This window comes from Pholcus phalangioides, unplaced genomic scaffold (assembly GCF_987345545.1).
Source record: "Pholcus phalangioides strain wild (caught in Gottingen) unplaced genomic scaffold, Ppha-v1.0 ptg000003l_1, whole genome shotgun sequence".
Taxonomy (NCBI): Eukaryota; Metazoa; Arthropoda; class Arachnida; order Araneae; family Pholcidae; genus Pholcus; species Pholcus phalangioides.
In genome coordinates this window covers 55,749,933-55,762,133 of record NW_028301596.1, presented here as the reverse complement: position 1 = coordinate 55,762,133, position 12,201 = coordinate 55,749,933, and the positions used below count along the sequence as shown (strand labels likewise).

General features: G+C 39.2%; 1 protein-coding gene across 2 annotated transcripts in view; it reads right to left on the bottom strand.

Annotated features, from left to right (window-relative positions):
• The window catches only part of LOC149088921 (adhesion molecule nephrin-like), a 79,042-nt gene that overhangs the window by 30,555 nt on the left and 36,286 nt on the right, over window positions 1-12,201 (bottom strand). The gene's annotated exons all lie outside the window — the stretch shown is intronic.

Below are 12,201 nucleotides of genomic sequence, written 5' to 3'. Positions count from 1 at the left end.
GTATTTCGATTCCCTCCCCCTGAACTTCAAGCTATCCATCTCTGCCTGTTTGAGCTTCCAAAAATGCTTAATTAAAGCTGTGGAATTTTTTCGATGCACTTTACGGGGCCCATAACTAATTTTAAAAACATCCTAAACTATATGAATTTATGCAAATAAATATCAAAAGACAATACGGAGACATTAATTTTCATGCTTGAGAAGATATAAATAAAAAGTTGAAATCAATGTTATTACATGGATATCCAACTCAAAAGTAGATCCGGCAAATTATTCATATTTTTAATTTTCTGGGCTTCGTATCTCCAAGTGAATTCCATATTTCAAAAATCGAGAATTCAATTTAATTTTTAAAATTATTGATGTGGCAGGAAACCCCCCCCCCCACTAAATTTCCGTATTTATGCAGTTAAATCGGCAATTTTAATAGTGATTTCTATGAGGATCACCCTTTTCCTGACCCTCAAAGCGATGATGGTGATGATTATGACGTCTATTCAAAAAGCCTCATTACTGAGAGTATTGAAAATGTGGCAAACCATTATAAAGGCATAAACTATTATACATAACTGGCAGCATTAAAGAAGTGACAAACCATTGTAAAGACATTAAACACGTCTGAAACTCATCGCTAGGGAACCACGGTAACCAAAGTAAACGTTCGGAAAGTGATTGTTGAGGCCCAAAAACCATTGTTGCCGGACAGTTTTTTGCCCATTTGGGGCATTTGCCCTGGTCTGACGAAATTTTAAAGTAGCCTATCGTTCAAGTCGGGTCCCATTTGGTATATATGCAAAATTTGGCGACGATCGATCTAAAATTGTAGATTTGTATAGAGAACATACACACACAGACACAGACACACAGAAAATCAATTTTATATATATAGATAGATGATAGAATTTAATTATTTATTTGTAACTCGTGTTCTATCTGATTAAGGCTATGTTAGCAAGTATTGTTTTTCGGGAGCTCAGAGTGTGTGTGTGCAGGCATTATATCTTCAGAAACACTGCATATGGTGATATGTATATATATAGTAAAACAGGAATTAAAAATTTTGAGTTACATATTCTAAAATATCATCGTTAAAAAATTTCTGAGAACATTGAAAAAAATTTAAATGCAGAAAGAATTTAGGAAAACTTATTTAAAAAAAGAACACCAGTGCAAAAGTTAGCATAAATTGTAGAAATCCACAAAAAAAATTAGAAAATAATTCAAGAGATCAGAAAAAAAATTGCATAAATCAGAAAATTGGGAATATTTGTATGAATGACGAAAAATTAGTAAAAACTGTAAAAATTGAAAAAAAAATTAGTAAGACATGGAAATCATGAAAAATCAGTAAAAATTATAGGAATCAGAAAAAATATACAAAAACTGTAGGAAGAAATTAGCAAAAAATTGTAGGAACCAGAAAACATAAGAAATTGGTAGAAAACATATTTCATCATTTTTGTCACACCACGGTCATTTTCTGCACACTAGGCCACACACACACATAAGGACCTACAATTTATTACCGATTCTGAATGGCAGACTGTTTTTACACTCATCGAGAGGTTGGTGCGCTAACCCCTCGATGTGAGATTCCCTGCGGTAGCAATCTTTTTTCTATGGTCATGTAGCCGTTTCTGTTGTACCCCTGTGTCAGGAAAGATTTCTGACAAGGACGAACCGGGTATCGAACTCGTCACACCTCTTAACATCCTTTGGTACTTTAGGCGAGTATCTTATCGACCTGGGCTACCGCGCCTCCAGGAAGCATATACAAAATTTGTGAAAATCAGAAAACGTAATATAATATTTTCAGAAACCAGGAAACGTTCAATTTGAGGACTATAATATAAATAAGGAATTTAGAGAGAAAATAAAAATTAACTCTAAATAATTTCCGAATGAAATTAAGTAAATTTAATCTGAGGTAAAATTAAGAAAATCGAACAAAATCTAAATAATTCAAAAAATAGACCATTCGAGATAAAATATATTAACCAAAAATAGTATAAAAATTGTTAAAAATTCGGTAGATTAAAAAAAATAAACGTATAAATTTTGAAAAGTCCACTAAATCAAAAACAAGAGAATAAAGAAGAAATACATAAATATTAATTATTAACCCTCAACTGGTCCCACGAATTGCTCAACATGCCCCTCCCTTGACAAAGAAATCCACCCGGTGCATATTGTTATCAGTACCTTTCAAGCAGGTTTTTTATACGTTCTTGACAAATATTTATGAGGTCGTTCTATTTTTTCTTTCCGTTATTTCATTCTTCAAAGTTTCCGTGGGGTCATGTGACCTCACCCCAGCATTTGCGTAAGACATTTTTTGTCTGACGGAAGGAGTATTGAGATCGAAATGTCATCTCAGAAGAGCGCCAGTTTTCTCGATAACGGTTTCAAATTAATGGTGAAACGTTGGATATTCAAGGTGAGCATGAGGATAGTGTTGTTAGGGAATTGTACGTAAGATTTGTGTGATCAATATTTCATGGTGTTTGTGTGTGTGTGTGTGTGTGTGTGTGTGTGTGTGTGTGTGTGTGTGTGTGTGTGTGTGTGTGTGTGTGTGTGTGTGTGTGTGTGTGTGTGTGTGTGTGTAAATACTGTGTTCAGACTTAAAATAAGACTAATTTTGTGCTTATGAAAATATAGTAAGCATTATTTTACACTGCTGGCCACCGTAAATGCAACACCCTGAAGGAAGCATGCAAATAATATGAAATTTACAACATGCATTAGCGGAGGTGAGATATACAAATGATTAGAAATTCAGCGCAGACGCACCTGTGGCGCCACTTCAAAGCGCTATTTAAGGCTTGGAGATTTCGACGATTAGAAGTACGGCAATTGTGTTTTTCTTGTGGTTTTTTCAGAAAAACGATCAATTATGCCTCGTAGAAAACAGCGATCATCTTTTGATCAAGTATCCGAGTTCGACAGAGGAAGGCTAGTGGCCTACCGAGATTGTGGATTATCTTTCAGGGAAATCGGTAGTCGTGTTGGACGAAACCAAACAACTGTAATGCGGATATGTGATCGTTGGATGCAGGAGGGTACGACGGACCGACGTGTTCGATCGCATCCACCTCAGTGCACCACTTCACGTGATGACAGGCGTATTGTGCGTATGGCAGTGACGGATCGCTCAGCCACCTCACGAACCATAGCACAGCACATTCAGTCTGTACCGCATCATCCAGTGTCTGCGCGTACCATTCGACGCCGTTTACAGCAGAGTGGTCTGTCCGCAAGACGTCCATTGCTTCGTCTACCCTTGACGCAGAACCACAGACGTCTCCGCCGCCAATGGTGCGATGAAAGAAGGATGTGTACGGCACAATGGAATGAAATTGTCTTTACTGACGAGTCACGCTTCTGTCTGCAACACCACGATGGTCGGATTCGAGTCTGGAGACACCGTGGAGAGAGGATGCTGAACAGCTGCGTTATGCACCGCCACACTGGTCCTGCACCGGGTATTATGGTATGGGGCGGTATTGGATATCACTCTCGCACTCCTCTAGTACGCATTGCCGGTACTTTAAAAAGCCAGCGCTACATCTCCGAGATGTTGGAGCCAGCTGTCCTTCCTTACCTTCAGGGCTTGCCCACAGCCATATTTCAACAGGATAATGCGCGACCACACGTGGCACGCATTGTCCAAAGGTTCTTCGTCAATCGCCAGATTGAACTGCTTCCCTGGCCAGCTCACTCTCCGGCTCTTTCGCCGATAGAAAACATGTGGTCCATGGTTGCTCAACGATTGACCCAGATTACATCCCCAGCTGCCACACCAGATCAACTTTGGCAACGCGTGGAAGCTGCTTGGTCTGCTGTACCCCAAAAACACATCCAAAGTCTCTTTGAATCAATGCCGAGGCGTGTGGCAGCGGTGATCTCCAACAATGGCGGCTACTCTGGCTACTGATTTTGGCAGGAACCACACTTCACAGAAGTCTATAAATTTAATCATTTGATGCTTGGTCAACATGTTATCTACAAAATAAATATTGTTGCGATATCTCTTGTCTTTCTTGGTGTTGCAATTTGGGTGGCCAGCAGTGTAATTTGCATAGTTTTTCTGAGTATATTTTAATCATATCTGTTCATTTTTTAATCACGAAAGTTGTGTTCAAAAAAAATATAATAAATAATTTAATTTTTTTTTCAAAAGTCACGTATCCCTCCATTTTTTTCGAATATGTGTCTTTTATATTGACGCAAAATTATTTTGTGATTTAATTGACGGATGAATGAAGTCAATGTAAAAACCCTATTGCTTTTATAAAGACTCTTTTTGTTGATTTTTAAAATGCATTAATACTTGCTGGGGTCAAAAATGACCCCCACGACGCCAGTTACGCACAGGATTTTCACAATGCCAGTTAAGTTCGAAATAAAGGAAAGTATTCGAAATAAATAATTTTTTAAAAATTAAGTAAATTCATACTAAGTGAAAATACGTACACACACATGTAGTATTCATTAAAAAAACGGGACAGCACTACAAAAATAGCACAAAACATCGAAAAGTACTTGAGTCCCGTAAAATATACATTATATAGTTAATGTGGTAACATCAAAAAATAAACTGTGGCTATCGATATAAAGCAAAAAAAAAAGGAGAGAAGAAACCATTTCTAATGGAAAGGATGGAAATAACGATAATGCTGAAACAAGGTAAAAAAGAAAATCCTCATATAGATATCACAAGAAAAAAGTGAAGGCACAAATCACCAAACGAACTACGTAATCAAAAGCTATCTTACGCTACGAAAATGAAATAAAGACGGGGGGGAAAAAAATGTATCTCAGCATATTTTCCGGGGCCGAGGAGACTTTCTCCGAGTAATAAGAGTCCCATAAGGTATAATACCGGAGAAAAAATGATTATTACCATCCGAGTATGGTATCTAATACAAATAGACGCGTTCTGATTTCGTGTAGCATGTGGCCAAATCGTAGCCAATGTCCGAGGATAAGAGCATGTCTGGAATAATATTTTGCTGTATTTGCATCGCGGATTATAACGGAGGAATCAGTGAGATAAAGGTTACAGGAAGATTATAGGCAGATGTTGTCGAAATACCTGTGATTATGACAGGAATTCAGCCGATGATTGTGCAAATAATCATTCGGGAAATCTGACCCGGAAATGGCGATGTTGTTCTGCTTTAATACATTTTCTTATACAAATCGGAATGTGTTAAGATGTTACGTACCATATGCTCCGATAGGTACGCCAGTAAACTTGATGGATACCGGCTCGTTGCTTTTTGTGTTTCAGTCGATCTGAATGGTCAGAGATGCTCGAGAAAAAACCCTCGTTATCGAATAATTTCATGTTGATATCATATGACGGTACTTACAATATCTTTGTTTTTATCAGGAAATCAGTTACAGTTAATCATGTTATTACGTCTCATTTATAACGTATTTATGAAAATATAAGCTTGCGGCCCTTCACGACTGGTTTGATCAAAAGTTTCTGAGCTATAGAGACGTGATCCCAGCGGAATGAAACCAGACGTTTCGTCTACATTCTACACCATAGTTTCCTAAACTTTTCGTGCCATCGTCCCCTTCTTCAAAAAAAGTTCTCTCCTCATCGCCCCCAACCCAATTCAACCAGTAGGATACTGTACAAAACCATGAATCCTTCCGCCCCTCCCCCCCTGGGCCTTCTCATCACCCCCAGAGGTATTGCCCAGTTTGGGAAACACTGATCTACACCATTCATTCATTCAAACCGATCACAAATTCGGTCTATCGCTATAGGCAATTTACTACTAGTAAACCATACATTCACCTCGTCCACATTCTTCTGCTGAACTTCTAAGTAATTGGTACGTGTCGAAATGTGCGTGTAAGTGTTTTGAACCTGGCGTGAAGTTTGTTTCTGTGTAATACTTGTTATGTGCAGTGTGCTGCCATCTGACATCAATTTTTTCAACTACGAGTGAAGAGTAATGATTGAATAATTGTATCGTTGTAGGCGTCGTGTATCTCTGTGGCGAGACTTTTTAACGGGGAGATCGGCTCGCATTAGCGCCTCGAAGTTGGAAACCATAGAATATCAACTTCAGCCGACCACCACTGTGGCGTAGGCAATTTACTATCGATTGAGTTGCTCCAGAAGTGGAGTGTGTCCCTCCCTCAGAAATCCCTGGGTCCCCCTGGCCGCGAAAACGACTATATACTAAGTATTCATTACACATATTAAATACAACTGCCGCACGACGTTTTAGCAACGTGACCCAGCCTTCAAAGTTCAGCCGCTTCGTGAACAGTTGCCCAATTGACGCGGTTTTCAGGGCGATGCCTCGCGACAGTTACGTACACGGTGCAGCTTTTCCCTCCCTCCCTCGAGTAATGTTCCTTCGTCTACATCAGTCATCTTCAACCTGTCGCTCGTGAGCACCAAAAAAAGCTCAATTTTCGGGTCCGATTTCGTGCTCGCGAACATACGATCAACGATTCAATTTAACACCCTATAAAAATTGCATTCAACGATACAATCATGCAAAATTCCAGGCATAAGTACATCAAAATTACAGCAACGGGTGCTCTTTGTTTGATGTTGAGCAAAGGCAGTGCTTGCGACTCCAGGAAGGTTGAATACCCCTGGTAACAAATACGTTACACATCTTCAATGGTGACGAAATGATCCCCTCGCCATGCCAGATATGACTGAAGCCATCGGAGTTGTGCTTAAAACTCGCATTTTCTATAAATACCAGCAAAGCTCTCCACCGTTTCTACAATGAATGACGTGTATAGTGAACCTTGAATGTGCACATTAACCCCCTCATCAAGGGACTGGATGATAGATGTTGTGTATTACGATCCATATAAAGGACTTCCACATATCATCAGCTTTGAACTCATTGACATATGGGTGTCCAGGAGCATTATCCAGTATCAAAAGAACTTTGAATGGCATGTCTTCACTCTCAAGGTACCTCCTGACTTCCGGAACGAAATACCGTTTAAACCAATCCAGGAAAAGTGTTTTCATAGTCCAAGCCCTTTTATTGTTCATCCAAAACACTGGGAGCTTTGACTCATCCTTTCTGTTCAATGCGCGCGGATTCGCAGATTTGAAAATGACGACGGGCTTTATCATGTACCCATACGCATTTGCACAAAACAACATAGTAAGTCTACCTTTACTTGCCTTAAAACCAGGGACTCGCTTTTCTTCTTGGGTGATAAATGTTCTTTGCGGCATTTCCTTAAAAAATAGTGCAGTTTTGACAGCGTTAAACACCTGTTAAAAGTGCACATAACCCTTCTCTTCAATAATTTTCTACAGAGTCTTTGGAAATTTTCCAGCTGCCTCCTGGTCGGCCGAGGATTTGATCGCCAATGATTTTCACATTGCGTAATCCGAATCGTTTCTTAAACATATGAAACCAGCCTTTACTTGTATAAAATTACGATGAAATAGACGTTTTACCAGCTCTTTCCTTTATAGAAGAGTAAAGTTTTTTTCGCCTTTCCCGTTATATAATATTACAGTCAATTGGAATATTTTTTTCGTAGCAGTCTCGTGCCCACAAAGAACAGCATTTTCTCTACGAGAAGCACATGGATCCCGTAGGCAATGCAGAGTTTTCGTTTCCACAGGTGCAGCTACAGCCACGGTGATCGAATCTCAAAAATTCCTTTTTCTTGATATATCTAACCGTAGATCAGATGATTCCGTAATGGCCGGCCATAACAGCAATTGACTTATTTTCGTCAATATATTCAATTTTTCTTGTAAAGTTTTCACTTTTTTTGCCTTTTTGAGGCATTATCAGTAGCACTAGACAAACGAGCCATCCTAAACACGCACAACTCAAATTTTGTAAGCAAAACACGTGAATGACGATTGCTGAGTGTTGTCAAAAAAAGAAACAAATTCCAATCAAAGAAAAAGAACAGCGAATATAACGGGGGTAGACTGTATACTATTCCGAAATCGATGTACACAAAATTGTGTTTTTCTAAGTTTAAAGGAATAAGCGCAATGCCCAAAGTACGCAAAATTTCGGCGATTCTCCGTCCGTCCCCGTCCCCACTGCCTTGTCGGCATTGACGAGATATCTCGTCCTCTGTCCTCTTGACAACCTTTTATTTTGGCAATAACAAGCTCAGATATTTTGTAAAAAAAATGATTTTGTTTTTCTATTTTTCTCTCAATTGAACACTCCCCTTACTTGCAAAAATCAGAAGATCGACTACTTCGAAAAATATATACAGGGTGATTACTTAATTCCCCGTTGCTGGAAATTGCTGGCGAACCGTTGATCGTAGAAGCATACTTCAAATCAGAAAGTTATCCAAATAACGTATAGAACTCGGATACATCATTCACGTTACTAGAGGTTGTATAGTTAATTAAAATAAAAAAAAATAACTTTTTATAGGACAGAACGTCCTCAGAGAAACCAATTAGAAAGTTTTTGTCCTGTCTCTCATAAAGCCAACGAAGAAAATTCTACGTTTCTAAGCGCAATATTCGCTGAGACATTTTTGAGTTCAAAAATCGCAGAAACGTTGGGAAAGAACAGAATAAATAAAAGAAAGAAGCATAGTTTGTTAGTTTTGTTATTCTTTCCCAATTTTTCAATTCAAATACATTAAAACCCTTCTTAAAAGACACCCCTCAGATGGGGTCACCCCTCGTTTACGGCAAAATAATATTTTCCCCTTGTATAATAAAAGTATGCATTTTAAACCGCTGATTAACAGTTACCCCTCTTTTGCGGACGATTTTTTTTTTCATGCCGATGACCGCAACAGAGAGGGTTTTACTGTATCCGCGAATATTGCACTTAAAAACATGTATTTTTTTCGGCCTTAGGATAGACAGAGCAACATCTTTGTAATTGGGTTTTTGAGGACAATCTGCCCCGGTATTAAAAGTTATTATTTTTTTTATTTTAATAACTCTACAACCATATGCAACATGAAGGACGTATCTGAGGTATAGACGTTACGTGAATGCTTTTTCTAATTGGACGTATGCCTCTAGGATCAACGGTTCGCCAGTAAAATGCGGCAAGGAAGAATTAAGTAACCACCCTGTATATACGTATATGGAATTTTACGGGGGAGTTCAATGATTTCTGCTATTCCGGTTGAACGGTCAATAAGGGGGCCATTCAAGTATTACGTCAGCATCGATGGGGAAGAGGGGTTTCCGATTTGCTGACTTTTGATGACAAGGGGGAGGGAGGGATTGGATCATGCTTACGTCATCAACCACCCTTTATAAAAACATGAAATATTTTTAATGGCATCTTACTCGGTGCACCAAAAACGAGAAAAACCTTTCGATAGTTTGTGGGCACTTGAAGCAACATTCCCCCCCCCCCCCCCATTGATAAGTTCCCTGTAGAGCCGCTTTAGTGATCTCTAAATGTTTCGTGGATCCAAGTGATCTAGAAGTGTGTCCGGGCCACTTAAGTGCTCTGAAACTGTGCCACGAATCACTCAAGTGATCCGTAATTATATGTCGCGGATCACTTAAATAATCTAAGAATGTGCGCGGGTAACTTCAATGATGTAGAAACGCACTGGGGGCCACTTAAGTGCTCTAAAACTACGTCATATATCATTCAAGGGATCTCTAAATGTGTCACGGATCGCTTAAGTTTTCTGGAATTGTGTCCCGGGTCACTTAAGTGATCTGAAAATGTGCCACGGGCCGATTAAATATGTTCTGGTATTGTACCACGGGACAATTAAGCGATCTGTAAAAATCTGCCGCTTTGTTCATTTTTACCAAATTAGGTTTGAGGAGAGAAGGCCGCTTCAGATGACCCCCAAGGTCATATTTGGTCCGCGGGCCAAGGGCCTTTATGCGATTTATAATTATATGGCTTAGAGGGTGGGTCGCAATGAATTTATTAAAGATAAATTTTGAGTTCATAGCCTTTAAATAGCATTGAAATTAACAGATATTGATTATAATAACATATAAAGGTATTTTCTTCCGAAATTTCAATTAAAAAAATAAATTTTTGATCGTGGGGAGGGGGGGGCGTAAGCCCCCACCCCCTTCCCCACCTGTGTATGTCTCTGATCCCACCCATATGCCTTAGGATTCAGAGGAGCAGAGCTGATGACGAAATTTTGCTGACAAGGGGGGAAGGGGGTCAGAGTTTTGTTGACTTTTGCTGACAATGGGGGGGGGAGGGGTCAAAAAATGGCTAAAAATTTGCTTACGTAATACTTGAACGGCCCCTAACAAGAAAACAACTTTTCAAAAAAAGGATTTGATTAGTCATGTAATTCTCTTGACTAAAATTCGTTCTTTTTTAGCGAAACTGTTTTTCTGTGTGAGGCTCTCTTAAAGCTTTTGATACTTCTCTCACACGATGATATTTTTCGTTTATTTTCTCACACCTCAAAATCTCCGAGTAGGTTTCTCATGTTTGCTAGCAGAAAACATTGGAAATCTTTCCCGGACAACGCAAGCTTACGATAGTTTTGTTTTTTCGGCTATACTTTACGGAATTATATTGATTTTTATTTTGGGGGATTAGTTACAAAGGTAATGATGCATTAACGAACGCAACGAATTTATCGTACAACTGTTGTCCCTGCCGAGCTCTTTGCCGAACGGCTTTCGTAACGTGTGTACACGATTCGCACCCGTTAGAAATCCAAGAAATACATCATACTTCCGATGTTCCCCGATTTTAATTCCAGCCATAACATGTATTAGCAAAATGGCTAAAACCTTTACCGGTTCCAGCTATTATAACATCAAATGGGGGGAGGGACTCTAATAACCCGGCAAAAGTTCCGACCAATTTAATTATCTGAAGGTATGGATTCCACACGATGAAAGGGGTTTTGAGAGTGGGGAAAACTGTACAAATCCCACCTCCTGTGATGAAAGAACACCATCATCGATCTGTACCTTAAATCAATATTGACTTTTCGTAAATTGCCGTGATCGAGGACGCGTAAAGGAGGGAATAAATAAATGGGCGGAATGAAAGCACCATATCGAGGAAAAATCCTTGCACCAAAGTCAAAATTCCCATCCTCCAGGATAAAAGTGTCAACAATTCATCAAGCCGTTGTTTATCTCGATGGGCAATTATTGGAAATTGCAGTCGACGTAAAAATTGTTGGGAGCTGTTAAAACGATGTTATAAATCATTAGCTTTCGCGTGGACTCGAACTATTTTCCTCACATTCGTCTCATTTCAAACCGATACAGGTTCGAATTCGGGAGTATAATCGCCATAGTAGCTTCGTGTCTCGACAGATTCGGACAATTATAATGCTTCGCCTTCCTACTTCCGTCGGTACGGTAAAACCCAGTGAGCGGGTCGCCCGGATAACGCGTCACTCCGCTTACCGGGTCACTTTTTTTAACATCGTAATTCATTTTTTGTCCTGCTTGGCGTTCTTGTATTAATTAACTCCTGATAATGCGTCTCCACACTGCGCTGAAAGAGTCACTTTCGCGAAAGTTGGCTTTCAGAAATTTGCATAGAAATAGAAAACTCTTCATACAATGTACACGGTGAACACAAAGCTCAATTATTTTATGGTTTTCATGTCATTAGACAGAGTATAAGACCTCGCATAGTACGGGAAGCCAGCTATAAGATAGGAAGAGGCACTGCGACAGAGAAACTCCCAATTTTTATGTTCATGCACCCGCCCGTTCATCAAACTTTAATTTCCGATCACCACTAATTTGGAATCTTTTACACTGTTATCCAGGGTGTCCTGTAACTGCTAATGCGGCCTCTATCTCATCAACCGTCCGTCATAAAGGTATGATTCCAATTTAAAAAATGCGTTCAAAAGGCATTCACAAAGTTACCCTGTACCAGTTTTGACAGTGAAAATTCATTGTGTAACAAAATGAAAAATCTAAATTTTTAGACGGTCTCCTTGTCATCTAAGTTTCAATTAGTTAGCTGTTGCCCTGTAGGCCAACAGAAAAAAAAAGTCCAAGTTTCTAAGCGTCTAATATTCGCTGAGATATCAGAATTCGAAAATCGGAGAAACATTGGGGAAGCGCAAAATGAATGAGGGGAAAGGAGGTTTTGCTGTTCTTTCATAACTTTACCCCCGTATTTGAATTTAAATATCTCAGTGAATATTGCACTTAGAAACACGTAATAATGTATATCAAAATATGTGGACTACGCAACTTCATTTGCATCGTGGCTGTGA